The sequence below is a fragment of the Sapajus apella genome, unplaced genomic scaffold (assembly GCF_009761245.1).
Source record: "Sapajus apella isolate SASKATOON/1434 unplaced genomic scaffold, GSC_monkey_1.0 scaffold23, whole genome shotgun sequence".
NCBI classification, from domain to species: Eukaryota; Metazoa; Chordata; class Mammalia; order Primates; family Cebidae; genus Sapajus; species Sapajus apella.
In genome coordinates, this window is record NW_022436963.1 from 26,081,610 (window position 1) to 26,105,100 (window position 23,491).

Below are 23,491 nucleotides of genomic sequence, written 5' to 3' on the forward strand. Positions count from 1 at the left end.
TCCTTTCCTTTCCTTTCCTTTCCTTTCCTTTCCTTTCCTTTCCTTTCTCTCTTTCTCTCTCTCTCTCTCTCTTCCTTTCTTTCTTTCTTTCATGCTCTCACTCTGTTGGCCACACTGGGATATAATGTTATGATCTCAATTCACTGCAGCCTCCATCTCCTAGGTTCAAGCAATTGTCCTGCCTCAGCCTAGCTGGGATTATAGACATGCACCAGCATGCCAGGCTAATTTTTCTTTTCATATTTTTAGTAGAGATAGGGTTTTGCCATGCTGGCCACACTGGTCTCAAACTCCTGACCTCAAATGCTCTGCCTGCTTCAGCCTCCCAAGGTGTTGGGATTATAGACATGAGCCACTGTGCCTGGCTACAAGCATTTCTTTATAGCAGTGTTAGAATGGACTAATACACACATTCATTTATATTGACTGGATTGTTCTTACTTTTAGCAATTTAAGTAATGACTTTTGAAAAATTTCAAACTTTATTTTTTTTTTCCTGTGGAAAGAATGCATGTGATTTGAACTGACACAATTTCACCAGGCAAGAAAACATTGCTGGCAGGTTTAATTAAATACCAATTATAGTTTCCCTTATGAGCAAAATAATAATAATAATAATAATAATGTTATTTAAATATATAGAGAGAATTCAAAGGAAACATGTAACAAACAGCTTTTTTAAAAGCTTCTAGTTATGATACTTACTTTCAACCCTGGGGTATAAATTTCCATGTCTTTCAGTAATTTTAACTTTTATAATTTTATATATTTCCCACAAGCATACCCAGCCTTAAATATATTAACTAGTCCCACATCAATGTTATTGTTAAATTTCTCAGTTTATATATCCAGAGTACACATGCTACAAAGAGAGCAGAGGGAAGTATCATCAGTAAGCAATGTGGCTAATTATTTTGTAGAGAAATTTCCCCATGTTAGTTTAAAATTTCCATTAAATGAAGAATCATGCATTTTGGTATTGTTAATAAAATATTATCAACATTATCTTTTTATCATAAAACTTGAGATGCCAGCTCTTGTTTTCTTATTACCCATATACCATTGTGCTTTCATATCTTTGCTGCCAATGGTTCTATTGCATAGAGAGGCTGATTTTCCCTTCTGGCAAGAAAAAAACCATTAAAGAAATTCTATCTGAGAGATAGTATAAAGTATACACCAGTCTAATCAGGGATATTCTTCTGAATTTCATCCAGAAGTTGGGTCTTTTGGAATGTTCCCTGCCACCTCAACCTCTAGGAGTGGTTCCTGTTCCTGGAAAATGCTCTCTTTTATAATTCAATATGTAGCAGGACGTATCTTGATCGTTAACACTCAAACAGAACCTTTTCATCAGATTTCAATTCTTAGAGAACACAAGCCTTACTAACAAACTCTACTGTAATCCTTTTTAAAAATACACAGTTCAAATGAGAGACATGAACACAAATAATCAGAGAAAGGTTATATGACATTTATTTAGTTTTTTAAAATAAATTAGCAATTATGAAAGGACTTCTACTTAAATTATTTCATTTAAAATTGAAAACATAACCCTATGGCTTAGGAATTTTTATCCTCATCTTAGAGGAAGAAACTGAGCTATGGACACTTGAATAACTTTTTAAGGATGACTTTTAATAAATAGCAGAGGCAAAACATAAGCTCAGGTCTTCTAACTCTTAGTCTAGTATTATTTCAACTGCAATACAGTTAAATGAAGGAAGGAATAATAATCTTAGAGCTAGATTATTCATGTTAGCCAACTTTTACAAGCTACATATAGTAACATTTCTAAACCTTAATATCCCAATCTATTAAAAATAATAATTTTTGCTTATTTTCTAGACAGTTGAATAATAATTTTATGTGAAATCATGTTATCAATTGCAAAGTATTTTCTTGACTTCATCTAACCCCACAAGAAAGAATTTTTTATTTTCCCCAGGAATAAAGTTGCAGAGGACACCTGTGAGAATGTCTGCCCAACAGCTATTCTATCACTTTTCTAGTTACTGCCGCTTTATGCTTCTTTTGCCTTTCAAAATGGCTGAAGAAAGACCGGTTTTGTTAAATTGGACCCTGCCTCAATGCTGGCATTGATTAGTCCAAGAAATATCACCTGTATTAACCAAAAGCTTCTTTCCTTCAATTTCTGAACTTTGGATTGATAGACACGTATGTCAGTCTCTCAGTTGTCATGCTACCCCATTGAGCAAACCTCAGGAAAATTGTCAACCTGTAGGCCAGAGAAGCAGAGAGAACCACTCTATATATAGAGAGAGATAGAGATAGTGACAGAGAAAGGATGAGAGAGAGAGAGAGAGAGAGAGTGATTGAGAGAGACAGAGAGAGAGGTTATTTTAAAAAATAAAGATGTGTAGGAAGAAACAAGAAGAAGAGATGAAGAACTCTAACATTGTTCACCTCTCTGATTCTAGGTACTCCCCAGATCCCTTCCAGGGTTTTGAATATTTCCCATTTCTCATCTCTTTATATTCAGTTCCATTTTTTATTTAGAAAATTCTAACTGGATTTCTGTCACTTGCATTCAGTTTAATATATATTTTTTAAATACCATAGTAGAGTATTTAGGCTTAAAACCGGCTCCTGAATTAGTCAAGTCCTAGTCTCTGGAACCTGTGAATGTTACCTTATAAATAACAGATACTTCACAGATGTGATTAAGCTAAGGATCTGATGATGGGGAGGTTATCATAGATTACCTCAGTGGGCCCTGAATTTTATCACAACCATTCTTATAACAGGAATGTAGAGGTACTAGAAACAATAGAAACAATTATAAGCCAATGAACTGGAAATTATAGAAAAAAGTGAACTATTTTCTAGAAATATACCATTGACTAAGACTTAATCATGAAGAATAAGAAAATCTGGACAGACCTATAACTAACATGGAAGTTAAATCAGTAATCACATCCATTTCAACAAAGAGAACCCCAGAACCAGATGGCTTTAGTGGAGAATTTTACCAAATATTTAAATAATTAATATCAAGCCCTCTCAAATTCTTCCAAGAAATTACAGAGAAGGCAACCCTCCCAAAGTCATTTTGAAGTGAGCATTGTTCTGATAACAAACCAGACAAAGATGCCACAACAAAAGAAAACTATGGACTGATATCCCTGACCAATATACACTACCTCCCACTTATTCACAAGTGATATATGCCAAGTGTCCCTGTTTGAAACTGCAGAAAGCTCTGAACTATGCATATATATATATATTCACAATGCACCAGGAAAAACCTCCACTCTCACCAAGGACCAAAAAAAGAGTAGCACTGAAGGTTTTGACTAAACCCACCCTACTCCAGGCAAACACCAGAGAGAAAGCATTGGCACTGCCCATCCACAAACTGGGTGCTGTGGAGACCACATGGCCGAGACTTATCAGTGATCTTTGTCGTAGCCTTTCTGTACCATATTGAAGAAAACTATTTTGCAATATCTCTGTCCCTGTCTTAACTAGACTACTACTTATCCAATCCAATCAGATTTTGCTTTCAATATCAATGTTTTTCATTGCTCTATGTGTTTCTTCATTAAACAGACCTGGTCCTTTTTTAAAAAATAATATCTTTTAAAATGTACAATATTTCTTTTTATCTTTTTTGAAACACCCTTTTAAATGAATGATAAGTACTTTGTAGTTTTTGTCTGTGAGCTTGTCTTCAGCAAGAAGTATTATTTTGTGTTTCTGTTCCTCATGGCTAGGGTATGAAAGCAAGCATATCTATGACATTCTCTGAGAATTTCATTTATTTTAGTTTTTATTTCCTGGTCATTAGAGTTCAGGCAGATCACCTGGATCTAATAAAAATTTAGCCGATTCAAGATTGTTGGGTTTCATGGGGAACCCTGTGGCTTCTCCTCTGTGGCAGGTTCTGAACTCTTAGTATATGTGTTCTCAGCATGTTGAACGGCTGAAATTTTACCTATGCTTTTAAATAGCTGTTTTCTTCTGGTTTAGTTTTCTTCTTTTCTTTTTGCTTTATGTTCGTGAATATTTGCATGAAATATATTTCTATCATATTGCTCTCAACCTTTCTTTGCATTTATTTCAAAGGTATGTCTCAGAAGCTATATGAGTAGTGTTTTTTCTAACATAATATGGTATTTTTCTGTAATATATAATATGATTATATTTATTTCTTTAGTTTTAATTTTACCATGCAGTAATATATTCAAAAGTAAACTATATGTCACAGAATTATGTTATAAAGCAAAAACGATTACCTCTAAGCCCATCACACACTGAAGAACCAAAACATCATCTAATATATTTGAAACTATTTTTATGCCCTTCCCTGATCCCATCTCTTTGCCTCTCTTCACTCTGTTGTTTCTTTAGTAATGACATATATGGAATATTTAATTGAGTTCTGGCGCTAGACAACTCTCTTTTTCTATGTATTTTTATTTTACTTTAGGTTCTGGGGTACACGTGAGGATCATGCAAAAAATTGTTGCATAGGTACACACATGGCAATGTGGTTTGCTGCCTCCATCCCCCTGTCACCTACATCTGACATTTCTCCCCGTATTATCCCTCCCGACCTCCCCACCTCCCCACTCACTGTCCTTCCCTTGATCGCCCCCAACAGACCCCAGTGTGTGATGCTCCCCTCCCTGTGTCCATGTGCTCTCATTGTAAAACACGCGCCTATGAGTGAGAACATGTGGTGTTTGATTTTCTGTTCTTGTGTCAGTTTGCTTAGAATGATGGTTTCCAGATTCATCCAAGTAGTCTGAGAAATTTCAATTCTGTCTTATGATATTAGTATAACGTTTCCAATTTCTACATGAAGGCTTTCCATGAGAAATTTCTGAAAATTTCTAAAAATGGTTTTAAATTTTCCTTTACATTGTTAAGGTACCATCTACTTAGATATTAGAAGGATATAAATAACTGATAAATGTTTTCAAGTTACACCACAGAAGAAGTTATTTATAAGCTCTTTAAATTGTATATTTTAAGCCATTCATGATATTAATATAAATAGAGCAAATTTTAAAAGATACATATTCCAGCTTGGTTAAGACCTGAGTAGTGGTCTCTCAGCCGATTTTTTTTTTAACTCTAGCAGTTGCTGTGGCAACCAGCTGCACTCAGGTATAACCTGACAGAACCACTCCTAGCTGTATCTAGGATTTTTCTTGCTTTCTGCCCTGGGTGCTTTCTGTTGCTTCTTACAGTGATGTCAGTAAGGAAACCATTCAGTCATTCTGAAGTATTCAAAATCAGGCAGTGTGAGGTAGTGTTCCCTGGGGCAACTCTTGACCAGTGGAGGCTAGAAACCAGTGGATAAATACTTTATTATTTCCCTTGGATGGACAATTCTAAGGGGAATTTTAAATGATTCGTTGAGATGTCTCCACTGGGAATGAGCCCAGTGGCATGCTGTAATTCAATATGCAAACTTATGTTTGCTTTCACTCCTTCCCAGTTTTACTTTTTTCATCTCCCCTCTTCTTTTCCTCAGGGTCACTTCTTCAAACAAGCAATCTTCTCATGAGCCCTTGTCCCTGGTTCTGCTTTTATAGAGATGGTAGTGGAACTTAGGTCAAGACACAGCTCATATGAATCATCTTCATAGTCTCCTAAATATTTCAAATACAAGCACATTGCTTTGACAAATTTAAAAATTTATGGTTAGTAACTATCAATCAAGGATGGCTAGAATCTTTATAATGAAATAAGTTGCTGTAGCAGTTGTCTAAATAGTAATTAATCTATTTGTATGCGTGTGTGTGTTCTAGCATCGTCTTCATGCAAGATTGTCAAAAAAACTATATCAAATTAGTAAAAATGCAATATTTTCATTAAGCTATTTATTGAAAAATTACTACCTGCTCTGCTCTGTGTCAAGTATGTTAGTTAAACATATAAAAGACATGGCCACCACCTTTTAATTTTGTTACTTAATGGGAAAGACTGGCCAATCAGCCAGGGATCTATCCAGTGTGGTAGGTATCCTCATGTTGATGTGGCGTGCTATGGGATCACTGAGAAAACATGCACATGGGATCACTGAGAAAACATTCAGGTTTTATGAAAGAAAGTAATACTCTGGTGGAGTTATAAAAGGCAGTTATAATAAAAGCACACATTTATTCAGAGTGTTCTAAGTCCTGGTGGTGATAATAGTTTACCTGCATTATTTGGTTTACTAACAAGAACCTGATACAATGTCATCTATTAATATCTCCATTGGTAGGTGTAGAAAGACTTAGTTCGAAGATTTTCCCAAATATGAGTAAGAATTAGTGAGTGGAGAAAGAGGAATGGAATAACAAATATAGGAAGAGACTATAAAAGCTTGAAAAGTGTGCTACTGAGGGGAACCAAATGCAGTCTGTTCTTAAGGTTAGATCCTGTGGGTATACCAGGAGGTGGGGGCAGAGGGGAGACCAGGAGCCAGGTCATAAATGGTCATGTATATAATATTAGGTAGCTTGAGAGAAAATGGAAATCTTCTGAAAGATATTGAGCAGGATATTACCTGATCTGATTTGTGTTTTAAGGGAAAAAAAATCAACCTTTAATGAGTTACGAAGACACAAGACAAGATTCCATGAGTCACAGTTATGCAGTTTTTTTGTTGTATATTAACCTATTTTCCCTTAGCCCCAAACCTATACTCTTTCTGTTCCTTTGTGATACTGGGCTTGGAATGCTGAAAACTGTAATTCTTTTTTTTGTCCAGCTGGTTCCCTATTAGGTTTTCCGGTAAAGAAACAGAGTCTGACATGCAGGAAGACTTAAAGAGGGTCTGTTACTTACTGCTTTGTTCCTTTAAGTGTTGCCATCTCAGCAATGGCCCTTCACCCTGGCAGAAACAGTTTGTTATAGTCTCTAGCTTTTGTCATTGCTTTCAGAAACCAGGCTTCTCATGATGAAGGCTGAAATTCAGGCAGAAGAAGCAAATATTCCATGTAGATTTTTTATGAAAAAATTATATAAACTTTTTTCTTATAAATTATTAAGAAAGTGAATTAAATTTTTAGAAATCCAATAGGCCTTATGCAACCTCAATGAAGTTCATAACATCTTAGTCATTGGCCGTGTAGGTAAGATATTTCACAAATTCATTTACTCACATATACATTCATTCATTTAAAACAATTTGTTGCAGCCTTCAATGTGCCAGAGCACTTAGTTGTGTGGATACAGCTGTTAATAGACAGAACATATTCCTTCTCTTGTACAGCTGACGTTTCAATGCAGAGAAAGGCAAAGAAACCAATAAGCAAATTTATAAATAAAATAGTATACTCCTAGCTAGAAAAAAATGTTATGACAATAGTGAAAGAGGGAAATAGGATAAAATGTACATCAGATGGGAAAGTGTTTGGTTGCAAGCTACAAAATAAATGCAGTTAAATCATAAGGATATTTATGGTTTACTTTATAAGAGGTTGGAAGGTAATTAGTCTCTGGTATGTTCTGAGAGCTCAGCAATACCATTAATTCAAGCTATTGCTAACTTTTAGCTTCATTTTTTTTGTATGTGTTAGCATTAGTTTTCATATATGTCCACTCTGGCCACAGAATGGCTCCCATACCTATAAACAATGCATTCTTATGCAGGATGTAAAGAAGAAATGAAAAAGCAGAGGCAAAAATCTAAGTGAGAGTCTGCTTTGGTGGTTGAACTGACAGGACTGGTTGAAGGATAAGCAATATCTGTGTGTTTGTGTGTGTGCTGTGTGTGTCTGTTTTGTTTAAAAATGAGTGTACATAAACATATTAAGAATTCTTTCTTGATTTTCAGATGATTTTTATAATTTTAGGGTTTTTTTTGCAAAAAAAACAAAAACAAAACCAACATTAGCCTGACACTTGTTTTTTATTCTCCTCTAAAAGACTATGCAAAAGTTGTTGAATCATAGAGAATTAAAGGTGTTAACCCTCCAAAGACATGATTATTGTACTACCAGTGGTGACATTCGTGCTGAAGAAATTGGCAAAACCTCAAGTCTCACGATTCACTTCCATATGGGAGCTAGCCATTGCAGGAGGTTTGGCTATCCCTAGCAAAATGACCTTCTGGTCTTGATTATCTGGATAACCTTGAGTTGGTAGATTAATAGTTTTTCAGCATACTGTCTTTCTGAAATAAGGTATAATTAAATTTGTCACTCAAGGGCACTGTATGATTTAATCACTTAATATTAAGTAAAGCTCTTTAAGATATTTAAGCAGAGGATCCTGTGCAGTTTCAGAATATCATTACAAAGATATAAGTTTAGCATCTTGCTGATCTCTGAGAAATCATATCCAGAGACCCTTTCTAATAACCACAGAAAGCGACCCTGTACATTGTAGTATTTGTGAAGCATTTTAACATATGTTAAACAAATGTTAAGGGCATGTAATCAAGTCCTAAATTGGGCCATTAATAAAAATGCCATTTAACAATTTGTTTCCGGCAACAGATAGCATTAAAGCTCTTTAGTTAGGTTGTTTATTTAGAAATAGCCTCATATGCACATTTCTTTTAATAGTGATTCATTCCGCAATAGTATTTGGAATTTGGAATATGTCAATCTCCCAGGTCTTTTGAAGTGAATTCATTTCCTTGTACCTCCAAGTAAATCTCAATAGTTATTTATTGGCACACATATGTAGGAATTCTAAACATATATCTGTAAATCTCACAATTTAAAGGCAATAACTATATTTTAATAAAATATTAAAATAGTCTAGCAGATATTTATTTCTCAAAGCACTTGAGAGAAACCTCACCAGGGATAGAAAACCCTACACAAGATCAAAGACTGTGGGGGAAAGGAAAGAAAACACTGGTGAATAGCAATGATTCCTTACTTCTTCCCTAAACCACATGGCTTCCCTGTATGCTAACAGCATTCATAATGATTTCCACAGGCTTTGAAAGCTTAATAAGCAAGAGTACAACAATATTTTATGTCTATGGTGAATAAGTGGCTTTATGTACACAGATGATTACAGATGTATCATTTCTAACTTCTATTTCAAGAGAAAAATATAACTTTTTCCCTGGCAATTTGAAGAGCTGTGTTGTATGGTGTTGTATAGTGAATTACAATAAAAAGTTGAAGTACAAAAACATATCTCTTACTAATGCTTCCATGAACCATGCTGTTTCTCAGTGACTGTTTGACATTTATGTATCTATGGTATATAGATATTCTACAAGGCTAGACACTGGGGAAAAATATACTCAGTAGGTGTTACACATATATTCTCTAGTCTGTTTATAAAGATAAGTTACATAGTAATATTATGTCTTGCTATAGCAATAAAAAATACCACACATTTACATCAGAACTGCTCAGTATAATGGACGTCATTTGTGAATATCAGCCTTGACACTTTTGTCGATTTATTTATATTGGAGACTTTGATAGATGAAATAGAGCATTAGTTCTTATCATTCAGTTTTTGCTCAACAGACATTTATAATTGCATCATGCACTAAGCACTATCTAGGCCTTGAGGATCCTGAAAATTATACACCTCAGCTGAGAGAGCTTGTAGTCATATGGAAATATCAATTATGCCCCAGAATTTGAATAATCAAGAAAGTGAGAACAAAATACTATAAATTTCAAAAAGTTAAAAGGAAAAAAATGCAGCCACATCTGTCCCTGTATTTTTCTAAAACAAGAATGACTATCCAGCAGAGAAAGGAAAAAAAATCAGCTATGTCTTCTCACTAGACCAAAACTATGTTGATCTGAAAAGACACTTCAAAAAATATAAAATCTTATTAAATTTGGGGCTATTTCTTATTCTTCACATCAAATCTTGCAAAGTTCTCATTATTGGCTTGCATTTGGCACAAGGATATATTTTGTTTCTTCCACACTTTGTTGAATAGCAATTAAAATTTTTTAAAAATATTGTTTGTCAACAAAATTTGCATAGAAAGTAAAGCTTCCAACTTCACTTCGCAGGAAATTCCAAACCTGTATATCTTTTGGCAACACTCTGCTGGGGTTGATCAATACTCACAGCAGATTCCCACTGCCCCCATTCCTCCCAGTTATCTCCCTAACCTGGTTCACTCCACTCTTTGACATTGTCTAGCTGGGCCTTGGAGATGCCTGTGTTTGGGACCTCCAGTTTATAGAAAATTGCCAGTTGTTTCCAGATGTTCTCTCTGTTGCACTCTATGCTGGAAAATTATACATTTCAATCTTTACTTAGATGTTTTGATGTGCTAACAAGCGATACCATTTATTGGGCATTTTCTATGTCAGAGGGTCAATAAATGTTATTTATTAAGGAACAGAGAGCAAACATTTTAGGCTCATGGGTCACTGGGCCTCTGTCACAACTAGTTAACTCTATGAAAGAAACTATAAACACATCATAAATGATGGGTACAGTTGTGTTCCTAATTAAACTTTATTGAATGATGCTGAAATTTGAATTTCATATAATTTTCACATGTCACAAAATCTTATTTTTTTATTTCTTTCCAATCATTTACAAATGTAAAAGCCATTGTGTTATAGATTGAATGTTTGTGTCCTCCCCAAATTCACGTATGTTGAATCCTTAACTCTCAGGGTAACCATATTTGGAGACAGGGCTTTTAAGAGTTAACTAAGATTAAATTAGGTCATAAGGGTGTGGTGCTAATTTGATAGGATTGGTGGATTTGTAAGAAGAAAGAGAGAGATTTCTTTCTGTAAGCTAAGAAGAAAACCCTGACTAAGACTCGATCAGCCAGCAGCTTGATCTTCTCAGCTCCAGAACTGTAAGAACATAACTATCTGTTGTTTAAGCCACCTAATCTAAGGTACTTAGTTATGGCAGTTAGCATGAGTAGACTAAGACATTCTTAGCTTGCAGGCCTTACAGAACAGGTGGTAGGCTGAATTTGGACTGCAGACTTTAGTTTCGCAAGCCTCGATCTAGGTGCCAGTGTTCTGCTTGCTATTCCACATAATCTTAAGTAAGAGTTTTTTTGTTTGTTTGTTTGTTTGTTTGTTTTTACAATGAGAAAGGTAGAACTTAATTAATACTGTGAATTCAGTCAATGTTGAGCCAGATCTGAGAGGGAGACTAGATATTTTTTCTCCTGAGAACTCTGAGTTTTTAGATCAGAACACCATGGATACTTTTAAGAATAAATTATGCAGTCAATGAAATTTTGAAATATTGGTTAAAAGATAGTATGAACTAAAAGTCCTTCCTAATAATGTCTGAATTTCCATTCTCTTCCTTTCTTTGCTTTCCAGGTAGCATTTTGATGTGTCTAGTTCTTTCCCAAAAGCACAAAAAGAAAATGCTCTTTTAAATCAAGCATTTATCTATATTCCTTCTTGGCAACCTTGGCCATGGTAGAATGACTTGCTGAAAAGATAGCCCAGGCATGTTGCTGGGTTTGAATTCTCTGTAGAAATGACTGCTTATTCTTATTATTTCAGCCCATTTGTAATGTGTGTGAGTGTGCATTGTTTACGTATGAAGAAGTTAAATCTTCAGAGGTAGTAGTTTTAACAGTGGGAGTAGGAACAGGAGTTACTGAGCCTGAAACTTTCCTATCCTATTACCAATGCTTGTTCAAGGATTTAATGGAAAGCTTGGATGACATTGTTCAAAGTATCATCAACATACAAAATCAGTTAGACTCCTTGATAGAGTGTCGCTTTACAAAATAGAAGGGTACTGGATCTCCTACCAAATAAAAAAAATGGCTTATGCCTTTTTCTAGAGAAACCAACCAATCTGGATTAGTAAGGAATGCCACCCAGAAATTAGATGATCAGGCCTCCAAAATACAACAGTAGTTGTCCTAGTCATGGGGCTCCTGGAGAAGGGCACTGATTTGGGTTTCATGGCTCCTTCCCTTGGCTGGCGCATTATTAATGATTATACTTCCCTTGGTTTTTGGACTATGTTAAGTCTCTTACCCAAATTCATTTCCTCTCGGCTAGAGGCTATCAAGCTTCAGATGATTATGCCACATGGTTTCTAGCCAGTTCCAGGTAAAGACACCATGCCTGGCCATCAAGAAGCTACCCTGTCACAACTAGCAGAGCAAGGAAAGAGTTCCTTGAACCCCATTAGGTAGGGACTGCACCCCAAGTTCAAGTCAGTATAAAGCAGTTACAGAAGAAAACTGTTGATCTCTATGCCTCCCATAAAGATTTATCAGGATCATGTCTCTCAGCGGGGACATGAGGCAGGACAATAGGGGCTGGAGTCAAGAAACCTAAGGCCAATTCCCACTGACTTCCTAGAGCTGAATCCAAATGAAAACTCCACTGTATTAGTCCATTTTCATGCTGCTCATAAAGACATACCCGAGACTGGGCAATTTACAAAAGTAAGAGGTTTATTGGACATACAGATCCACATGGCTGGGGAGGCCTCACAATCATGGCAGAAGGTGAAAGGCATGTGTCACATGATGGCAGACAAGAGAAGAGTGCTTACGCAGGGAAACTCCTGCTTTTAAAACCATCAGATCTCCTGAGACTCATTCACTATCACAAGAACAGCACAGGAGGGACCCACTCCCATAATTCAATCACCTCCCACCAGGATCCTCCCATGAGACATGGGAATTGTGAGAGTTACCATTCAAGGTGAGATTTGAGTGGAGACACAGCCAAGCCATATCACCAAACTCTCCATAACAAAGGATCAGAGGCGAATCCTTTTGCACTGTGTTGCAGATGAAAAATGGGTAGTACCTCTGATTGGTTCCCTCCTACAACCAATCAGACTGGTCATAGGCCAAGTCTCCATTGGGTGTAATCTAGTAACATTACATTCATTACATTGGGTGTAATCAAGTAACCAATGGGAAACCCTCAGAGGGAATTGAAACCCCAGAAAATTTTGCAAATGGTACTCTTCAGCCACTTGCTCAATCCTGCTCCCATTCCGTGGAGTATACTTTCATTTCAATAAATCTGTGCTTTCATTGCTGTATTCTTTCATTGCTTTGCTTGTGCATTTTGTCCAGTTCTTTGTTCAAACCACAAAGAACATGGATGGCTTATTGTCAAGACCCTCCATGGGTAACAGTTTTAGCCATCTAGCATAACCTTCACAATTCTTTCAACGCTTACATCTTCTAATACAACTCACTAAAGAATTCATCTCACATGATGCTCAGGAAAAGCACTGAACAAAACCGATGTTCTCTACTGTAGAGACTGCATGTGGCCTTTTAAAAGGAGCTCATCATCAGTATCATGTCAGAGACAACAGTTGTTTCTAATATTCCTCTGTCCACATTGTATCAGGAAAGGATAATAGATAGGAGCCAAGCTGTCTCACTTATTACTCCACAACCAATGCCAAGTAACTACTGTTTAGAAGAAAAAAGTAGAATTCTTTATGAACTTTTCTGTTTTAATATGAATCCAGCCAGCTAGCCTGTTTATTTCTCATAGATAATCAGAAGAAATAAACAACCCACTTCAGCAGTGTCAGCTGGTGCTATTTTAACAGCTATAGAGGGTGGGGTTTCCCTTGTGCCCCTTCTCCTTAAACACAGAATGCCTATGCTTCTCATGAAAGGGGAGAGCTTCTGCTAATTGCAAAGTTGCCTGGATTAGCCAGTCTCCAAAAAGAGTTAATGGTTCTGCAACAAATGATTGTATTTCTTTTCTAAAAATACTTTTAAAATGCTTCATAAAGAATAATCCGATAGCCTCTTAAGAGTTCCATTCTGTGGGTTGACGTCATTCTTGACTCAAAGAAGTAAATGTAAAAGCTGCTTTCAATAAGACACTTGAAACTTATTTTCACTAAAGCTTCTCAGATTTATATTGAGTCAGGGTTTGAGTGATAGAAGGTGGTATTCAATTTAAAGTGATTGAAAAATTGGGCAGAATTTGTAAATTGTTTCATAGCAACATATCTGTGTTGTTAGGCAGAATGTTTGTCCAGATTTGTATAATCAGACTACTTTTCCCTTAGCAAGACTAACAGTGTGTTGGAAAGGCCCAGAAAAGGAAAAGATTGCTCTCAACCTGCCCTAAGAATTTTATTTCCAATAGGAGTTTAATAAAAATTGGAAGCAGAAAACTCACTAGCAGCTCAAGGATATCTACAGTGTCTTCCCTGATATTTGTGATCATAGCTAAATAACAGCTCAGCTGGGGTACTGAAATAGCAAGAAATGATGACTAATGAATTATAATATAGACAGCCAGTAATGTAAAGTTAAGCATAACCTATGGTGCAATGAGATGAGGAAACACAGGTAGAGAATGAGGGCCAACATGGATGGATTTCCTAGGATGTTAATGAAAATAAAATAATGAATACGTAACAAGATGAAGTTAAGTGTGTATGAAAGATCTCAATTATATATAAATATATACACACTATATTTTATTTATATTTTATGCAAATACAGTCATGCACCACATAATTACATTTCATTCAATGATGAAATACATATACAATGCTAGTTCTACAAGATTATAATGGAATTGAAAAATGTCTATTGCCAACTGAGATTGTAGCTGTTGCAGTGTCTTAGTGCAATGCATTAATCATGTGTTTGTGGTGATGCTGGTGTAAACAAATCCACTGCACTGCCAATCATGTAAAAGTGTAGTGCATACAATTATATACAGTACATAATCCTTGATAATGATAATGATCCTATGTTACTGGTTTATGTATTTACTGCACTATAACTTGAAGACTATTTCATTTAGGTTAATATAGTTATTTTAGAACTCTTTCTCTCCATTTATTAAAAGGAAAAGTTAACTGAGAAACAACCCTAGGCAGATCCTTCAGGAGGTATTCCCTAAGAAGACACTGTTATCATAGGAGATGACAACTCCATAGGTGTTATTGCCCTTAAAGATCTTCCAATGGGACAAGATATGGAGGTGGAAGACGGTGATATCAATGACCTTGATGCTCTGTAGGCCTAGATTAATGTGTGTGTTTATGTCTTGATTTCTAACAAAAATGTTTAAAAAGTAAAAAAAGTAAATTTTTTTGTAGGAAAAAGATTACAGAGCAAGGATACAAAGAAAGAAAACAGTTTCACCCAGCTGCACAATGTGTTTGTGTCTTCAGCTAAATGTTATCACAAAAGTGTCTAAAAGTTTTTAAAAAATTAAAAGTTTACAAACAAAATAGTTATAATAAGCTAAGGTAAATTTGTTATTTTTAAAAAGACAATTAAAAAATAAATTCAGTGTAGCCAAAATGTACGGTATATGGTAATGCCCTCCACTTCACATGCACTCCCAATTCACTGACTCACCCAGAGCAACTTAGAGTACTGCTATATAATATTTTTATGGTATCTTTTCTATGTTTAGATATGTTTAAAAACACAAAAATTTACTATTATTTTTCAATTGCCTGTAGTATTCAGTACAGTCACATGCTGCACAGGTTTGTTGCCTAGGCACAATAGGCTCTACCATATAGCTTAGGTGTGTAGTAGGCTATCCCATGCAGGTTTGGGTTATTATTTGTTCACATAATAATGAAATTGTCTAATGATGCATTTCTCAGAATATATCCTTATTGTTAAGTGACACATGACTGTATATGTAAATGCATTTATGAATATATAATTATATGATGTAATTATATATTTAATAAATATATGTTCTATAATATACTTAATACAGTTAACATATTTAATTATATAAATGCATATTTACAATTTAATTATATGCATACTATAGGTGAGTTTTTGTTTATCATATACATTGCAGTTTATTGTTCTTTTACATATTTATTATTCAACTGATACATATTAGTTGTACATACTTAGGGAAATTGGCTTTTCTTTAGGAATGGGAATGGCAGGATGTCTGCGTGAGTATGTAGGGGCTCAGCTTTGGGGAAGTAATTTAGGATAGGATGTAGTGAAAAGAGTTAGAGGATTTTACTACTTTTATTTCATAGGTTTATGTATAATTTGATTTTTACCTCAAACATGGATTAATTTTGTACTAAAAATCACTCAAAATGTTTTAAAATATGAAAAATTATCACTGCTCACATGCAGTTCTTAACAGAATTCCTAGGAGGAAAGGAAGCACCACCTAAAAATAAATAATCTTGGAGCATCAGCTGGAGAAATGGAGAAGCAATATTTGTCCACATTCACATCAATGTCAGAGAAATGCTCTCCATGCCCAGAAAACTACTCTGTTTCTAAACGATGGCTTGAGAAATGTGTTAAACAATTATTATGTATTTTTTAACGTCTATAAATACCTTGAAAATTATCTCCTTTTTCTAACTGTTCATTTCAAATGCTCTTGGATATATTGAGTTCTAAAAGTAAAACTTAAATTCCTAATGTGTGAGAAAAAATGTTCAGTGTGTTGGGAAAATGTTCAGGTTTGAATTAAGTAAAATAGCTGAGGTGTTTATTTTTCTTATTTTTATTGTGCTGGATAGGCATCTTTTCAATATTTGTGCATGTGGGTATATAAGGATAAAAACACATTCAAACTGTTAAATTAAAATCAAATATTAATGACTTCAACAACGGTAATGGCTAACTCTAGGGAAAAACATCCTTTGTGATTGTAGATTATAATGCCTTCAATTGACTATAAATTCTAAGTCATAATCTCCCATTCCTCTGGTTATAATCAGCATAGAGAATATTAAAGGGTCTCCCAGCGATTGTTGTTAAATTATTGAATCATAGTATTTCTCAGCTTAATAATTAAAAGTACTTCAAATGCCAAACTTAGTTTTGTAGATACTAAGTATTAAACCATTTGGCGATAACTAGACCTTGCTTAGCAACATTAAAGAAATTCCACTTAGTCATTTTAGTTATGACTGTAAGGTGTAATTTATCAAAAGCACAATGAGATGTTATCAAACTCTCATTTCAGTAAAAGAAAGAGGAACATTACCCTCAAGAGATAAATCTTTCATTAAACTTTACAAAGACCTTAAACAGTCTCTAACCCATTTATCATTTCTAGACTTTCAGAATGTACCAGATGCCTGTGTTTAGAAAGCTACATAGGGCAGACATCCAAAACGGGGTTGATAGCTGGTAGAACAGATGAAACTTCTGGTCCATTTTTTACATGTTGATTCAGCTTAGAAAATTATTTTAAAAACAGCCATGTTTGGGGCTAAGTTTTGGTATTGTAATAAACTATCAAATACATGTTAGCATTATTTTTTGAAATATGGCGAAAATTTCTTTATTGTAGAAGTATGTTTTTAAGAAAGAAAAAAAACACATTTTCTCATACCTTTTCATAAAGTAATTATCTTGCTTAATGTTAGCATTCTGACTCATGTAAAATATTATTTTCTTAAGAGTACTCTTAAGGGCAAAAATTATGTGATCATCTCGATACATGCAGAGAAGGTGTTTGAAATTTATGATAAAAGTCTCAACAAATTAGGTATAAAAGGAATTTACCTCAACATAGTAAATGGTATACATGAAATGCCAACAGCTAGCATCATTCTCAACAGTGAAAAGCTTTCAGCTTTTCTCCTAAGATCAAGAACAAGACAAGGTTACTCGATTTTACCATTTCTATTCATCATTATACCAGACATTCTGGCTACAGCAACTAGATAAGAAAAAGAAATGAAAGCCATTCAGATTGGAAAGAAAGGAGTAAAACAGTCTCTTTATTGTTTTTATTTTTATTTTTGTTTTGAGATGGAGTTTCGCTCTTGTTGCCCAGGCTGGAGTGCGATGGCGCAATCTTGGCTCACTGCAACCTCCACCTCCCAGGTTCAAGCAATTCTCCTGCCTCAGCCTCTGCCTTTTATAGATAACAAACTCTTATGTACAGAACTCCTTAAAGACTCTACCAAAAGCTCTTGCAACTAATAAATGAATTCAGTAGAGTTTCAGAATACAAAATCAACAAATAAAAATCAGTAAAAATGTTATAGAATTACAATGAACTCTTCAACGAAGAATTAAGAAAACAATACAATTATGTTAGAATCAGAAATAACAAAATTATTATTTAGGAATAAATTTAACTAAGGAGATGAGCGATCTCTATACTGAAAACAGAAAATACTGATAAAAGAAATTGAAGATATAAATAACTGAAAATAAATCTTGTACTCATGGATTGGGAGACTTAATATTGGTGTAATGTTCATATTTCCCAAAATGATTCAAAATTTAATGAAATCCCTATGAAAATCTGAATAACTTTTTTACAGAATAGAAAAAAAAATTTGAAATTAATATGGAATCACAAAAGACCATAAATAGCCAAGCCAATTATGAGAAAATACAAAAATGAAGGCATCAGACTTCCTGATTTTAAGTATATTATAAAGCTATAGTAATCAAAATACTATGACACAGGCATAAAGACAATATAGACCAATGGAATAGAATAAAGATCCTCAAAATAAATCTACATATCTATTTTTTGAAAACTGGTGCACCAGTTTAAAAAAAAAAAAAAAGTGCCACAAATACAAAATGAGGAAAAGACAGTGTCTTCAGTAAATCATCCTGGAAAAACTGAATATGTATATGGAGAAGAATTAAATCAGACCCTTATTTTACAGAAAAATATATAAGAAACTTATACAACTAGTAAAGAAACAAATATCCAACTAAAAAATGGACAAAAGACCTCAAAAAGAAGACATACAGATGGCCAATTTGTGTATGAAATGATGTTTAACATAATAGCAGAAAAATGCAAGTTAAAATCACAATGAGATACCATCTTACAACTCTTAGCAATTATAAAAACCATAATTTTGTAAAAGATTGTTTAAAAAGGCAAAAGATAACCCCTGGCAAGGATGTAGAGAAAGGAACTCTTATACACAGTTGGCAGGAATGTAAATTGGTACAAGAAGCATTGAAGGAAAAAATATGGAGTTTCATCAAAAAAAAAAAAATTAAACTAACATATGACCCAGCAATACTGCTTTGGGCTATATGTCCACAGAAAAGAAAATCACTGTCTCAAAGAGATCTTGTAACTCTCAGGTTCATTGTAACATTATTCACAATAGCCAAGACATGAAAACAACCTATGTGTCTGTCAGCCCATGACACACACACACAATGGAATATTATTTAACCTTAAAGAAAATTCTACCATTTGTAACAACATGAATAATTCCGGAGGTCATTATGCTGGGTGATATAAGCCAAGCACAGAAAGAGAAATACTTCTTAATCTCACTTCTATGTGGAATCTAAAATAAGGGATCAACTCACAGGAACAGATAATAGAATGGTAGTTACCAATGACTGTAAGATAGGGAAAATGGGGAGATATTGGCAAAAGGGTAAAACTTTCAGTTATAAAATAAATTCTGGAGACCTAATGTACAGCATGCAGGCTACAGTTAAAAGCAATGTATTGTATACTTGAAATTTATGAAGAGAAACCTGTGTGTGTGTGTGTGTGTGTGTGTGTGTGTGTGTGTGTATGTAGTCAAGTGTTCCAACTATGTACACACACACAGGTTACAAGATGAGGTGGTGAATATGTTAATTAGCTTGACTGTGGTAATCATTTCACATGTTAAAACAATGATAATATAGCTGGAGGGTGAAAAGAATAGAAATAAAACGACAAAACACAATAGAATGGAAAATAAATTGTGGTAAATTCACCGGTAAGTGCTATATAGGAATGAGAATGACCAAACTAGAACTATATCCCAAAATATTGATAAATGTCACAAATATAATGTTGTGGGGGAAAATATAAACAGAAAATTGTATTGTGATTTCATTTACACAATGTTGGAAATAAACAAGATTAATGTGTGGTGGAAGAAGTAAGGATAGGCTGGGTGCGGTGGCTCATGCCTGTAATCCCAGCACTTTGAGGCCAGCAGATCACTTGAGACCAGGACTTTGAGATCAGCCTGGCCCACATTGTAAAACTCCACCTCTACTCAAAATACAAAAATTATCTAGATGTAGTGGAGCATACCTTTAATCCTAGCTACTCAGGAGGCTAAGGCAGAATTGCTTGAACCAGGGAGGCGGAGGTTACAGTGAGCCGAAATCATGCCACTGCACTCTAGCCTGGGTGACAGAGTGAGTGAGACTCTATGTCAAAGAAAAAAAAAAAAAAGTAAGGATATTGGTTATGTTTGGGATAGGCAGTCCCTGAAAAAAGGCATCATGAGAATTTCTGGATTCTGATAATGATCTGTTTTTTAATGTGTTAATTACATGGTGAATCCATTGTGTTGTGAAAATTCATCAAGATGTATACTAATAATTTAGGCACTTTTCTTTATGAAGGTATTATCTTAATTTATTTAAAACTTAAAATACCACAAGAAAATGCTCCTACATATCTAAAAGGGAAATAAGAAAAATCAAAGGCACAAAAGGCTGACAAGATATTACAGGATGCATTGCATGCCTTTGCCTGACTTTTATATTCATTAGTTTAACACTTCATTTCAAAAACCAGAGGGAGAACCTTCAGATATTTCTTCAGGAGAGGTTTTTAACTCCTCTTAATGCAATTAATTTAAATAGTTAAATTTAATTTCAAGTGAAGGAACTTGCTTTGAGAAATAGCTCCATGACCTGATAAAGCATAATAAATGGCTAAATTTTCATTCCTGGTAGAACTTTTTAAAATGGTTTCATTGGACATAGGCTTAAGAAGTCAGGCCAGGAGTGGTGGCTCATGCCTGTAATCCCAGCACTTTGGGAGGCCAAGGAGGGAGAATCACTGGAAGCAAGGAATTTGAGATCAGGCCAGGTGAGAGAGTGAGATCTCATCTCTATAAAAAATAAAAACATTAGCCAGGTGTGGTGGTGCACACCTGTGGTCTTAGCTACTCAGGAGACTGAGGCAGGAGGTTGAGGCTATAATTAGTCATTGTCAAACCACTGTATTCCAGCCTGAGAGACAGAGCAAGACTCTGTCTCAAAACAAGCAACATGAAAGAAAGAACTATAAAATGCAAATAAAGTTACCCAAGTCTGTGAGGACTGTAATTGCTTTAACTTTGCCTGTATTTTTCCCCCCAATACTTTAAGGGCTGAATACTTGGGATTGTATTTCTCTTTCAGTAATATCTGTAACTACTTCAAGTGTCACTTGCATTGTTTTTGTTTTCTCTCTTAACCAAATCCTTTCAGCTGATCATTCTTGTTCTCCACCTCCTATTACAAGGCTACCAATAACCTGAGGTAATAAAATGAATATTTAGTAGGAATATATGTGTGTGCACAGAGATGGCCCATAGATCTATAATTTGAAATTCAGCAGGAAACAGCCCTCAGTGACACCACAGTTTCAGTTGTATTTAACTGAAATCATTAAAATGTTATTTGAATAATTAAAAGAAACAAGAAATATTGCCCTGAGTGCAAAGTGGAGAATGGTTTGAAAACCCATGATGATGCTGTTCTAGAGATTTGGTATTAAACTAATCAAAGGATAGTGAGGATGGTAGAAACAAACTCCTGTGACTAGACCCAGTTGAACATACGTTTTCCAGCTCATCCAGGTTAGTCCCTGGAGGTTCCCGTTTTATCTCAAACTCTCATGTTTCAGGAAATCCTTTAGTCACAGTGATAAGTGGAAGGCTGATCACTTGAGCAGAATGTTGGCAATGAAGAAGATGATTTGCTTTTTAGTATATATCTTGAGAGACGCGTTGAATGACGAGGGTATTCCATGAAACAGCAATTATAGGCACAGTAGAAAATATGTGTAAAGGGCAGGTAAGAGGTAGTGACATGTTTATGTTTTGATAGTATTGAATTGGAGATAAGTATGAGACATCCAACTGGAGATGGCCACTAGAAAGCTAGACATATGTGTCCACAGGTCAAAAGGGTCTCCTAGTTAGAGGTCAGTTTAGAAATTATTAAGAAGAGGGTTATAGAAGCCATGGTGGTAGATGAGATCAATTAATGGGAGTATAGAGAGAGGAGGCTCAGCTAGAACCCTGGAAAATAACAAAAAACAGATAATTCTTTCTTTTTATGATATAACTACAAGTTGGGAGGTTATGTATTTCAGATATATGGTTCTCCTGCTTATACTGTAGTATTAAATATAAACCAAAATTACATATTTTGTTATAGTTTGCATTATCTGTCATAATTTATGTAATTGCAGTCTGATATTTGGAATCTGGGTTTTTAAAGCTCATTAAATGTTATAATAATTCATAGCCTACTTAATTTTGGTGTCTATGTAAAATACATACCAAATCTCTATAACTTGGGTAAGATTTGATATATATTTTAGGGTGATAAATTTTGGAGGAGGAACTAGTTAAAGAAAAAGGGTTTTGCATTTCTAGGGCCCATAAGCTATGGGAAAGTAAGTAGGAAATATTTGGAGGGAAATAATAGAAGATAAGAATTATTTATTTATTTGTTTGCTTGTTTATTTATTTGAGAGGGAGTCTCCCTCTGTCACTGAGGCTGGAGTGCTGTGTTGCAATGTTGGCTCACTGAGATCTCCAACTCTGTGGTTCAAGGGATTCTCCTGCCTCAGCCTCCCAAGTCGCTGAGATTACAGATGTGTGCCACTACGCCCAGCTCATTTTTGTATTATTAGTAGAGATGGAGGTTTCACCATGTTGGCCTGGATGGTCTCGATCTTCTGACCTCAAGATCCGCCTGCCTTGGCCTCCCAAAGTGATGGGATTACAGGCATGAGCCACTGCGCCCAGCAAGAATTATTTTAATAAAGTCTATTTATGCAGACTCATCCTGACATCAGTTCCTTGTATCTGGTGATAAGAAAACTCTTCTCTTCCTAGTATTGGGGGGGTGGGGCGGGGAACTTTGTCAAGGGAAATGTGTGCCCTGGTTTAAGGTATATGGGGAAGGGTAGAAAGCTCTTCTGTATCTGCCATTTCTCAATTTCTGTTGCATTTCAAAATAATCAACATGCCAAAAGTAGGATATTTTGATCTGCTTGAATAACTTACTGCTCCTGCCCTGTTCAATCATATTTAGAGTTAAAACCAATGTGTGAAAATAGAACTTTTTTGTATTCTAGAGCCAAGTATTTTTTGGCTTTGTCTCATTTTCCAGCATTTCTTTTTTCACATTCTTTCCATGCCCACTCTTTTAGATGTTCTCTAAATAAAGTGAAGTCTACAGAAGGTAAGAAGCTCTTATGTAGTACTTATCCTCCTGCAAATAAACACAACGACTTAAAAGTGTTTTAACATCACCAAACTTTAAAGAATTACAAATGCAGGCCGGGCACGGTAGCTCACGACTGTAATCCCAACACTTTGGGAGGCCGAGGCGGGTGGATCACGAGGTCAAGAGATTGAGGCCATCCTGGTCAACATGGTCAAACACCGTCTCTACTAAAAATACAAAACATTAGCTGGGCATGATGGTGTGTGCCTGTAATCCCAGCTACTCAGGAGGCTGAGGCAGGAGAATTGCCTGAACTCAGGAGGCGGAGGTTGCGGTGAACCGAGATCGCGCCATTGCGCTCCAGCCTGGGTAACAAGAGCGAAACTCCGTCTCAAAAAAAAAAAA